We start from the raw sequence: 1,220 nt of genomic DNA on the forward strand, positions 1-1,220 counted from the left end.
TTCATTCTAGCGCTTGGGCGCTATCGTCATTCGGTGCCTTCGTTGTGTCGAATGGGTCATGAGACTCTTTTTCGCAAGCTTCGTTCGCGCGTTGAACTCCCACACAAAGTAGTTTTCTTCGCGGAGTAGGTCGCCTGCGTCGTTGGTACTTGGGCTCATAACCTCTTGATTTAGTGTTGAGGAGACTGTTGGTTGAGTGAGAAAAATGGAAAAGTTATCGATTAAGGTGCATTCTTCTTATGCATTCTAAACCAATGGTTCCTATCCTACTGTTGCAGTTGAACTTCACTGACGTCAACATTATCCTGTTACTGGTTCTGGTCCTGTTAAACTTCACTTACTTCAACACTACCAAGTGCAGCGGGGCTGCCGTAGCTTTGCGCTTAGAGGAAGCGAAATTCGGGCTACCGACCTTACGTTCTTCACAAGAACCTGTACGAATGTAGCGGATCGCAATCCGCTACCTCCAACAGTAGTTAGATCCTTAACCCGACGCTAATGAACTCTTCTGTTTAATATGTAAAACGTATTTATTTGTTTTATCTGCGGCAAAGCCGCCTAATTTCAAATGTATAGATAAATATATAGTAAAATCTAGATACATGCATGAACACTGGCTACCTAGCCACGTACCGTATTATTATTTATGTGCAGTCACACAATGCCCATCTCGTGTGACACACACCCCTGTTACCAGGGTATATTCAACCCCGTTACATCTAAGGCAAATTTGCAACTGAATTAATATGATACAATGGATCCTAGTAACATGCAAAATACCGCAAGGCTTTCTAAAGTTATTAGAAATAAAACCTTGAATTCTTGAATTATAAATCAGGGATGTAGTGAGGTTGAACCTCAGCTTCAACGTACGCAAGATCTTGGGATAACGGAACTTGAACTTCGAAAAGCTTGAACTTCTACTTTCATAGAAAGTTTTTAGAAGAAGGGTCTGGTTCACGACACTTACTTCGAAAGCTATCTATTTTGTAATGTTGGAGTTGTCAACCATCTTCGATTTTTATTCAATCCATCAAACAAGTCAATCATTAAGGTATATATCTCCGTGGGTGTTGTTGCATCTGATTAGCTAAAATATTCCATTCTAAACTGTTTTGATCAATTTTTTCCATTTAATTTTAATATTATGATAAAATAAAGGGAGAATAAAAAAATGCCCCAACTTTTGCCATATATAAAAAAATATCCCAGCTTTTCAA

Source organism: Plasmopara halstedii (assembly GCF_900000015.1).
Source record: "Plasmopara halstedii genome assembly, contig: Scaffold_430, whole genome shotgun sequence".
NCBI classification, from domain to species: Eukaryota; Oomycota; class Peronosporomycetes; order Peronosporales; family Peronosporaceae; genus Plasmopara; species Plasmopara halstedii.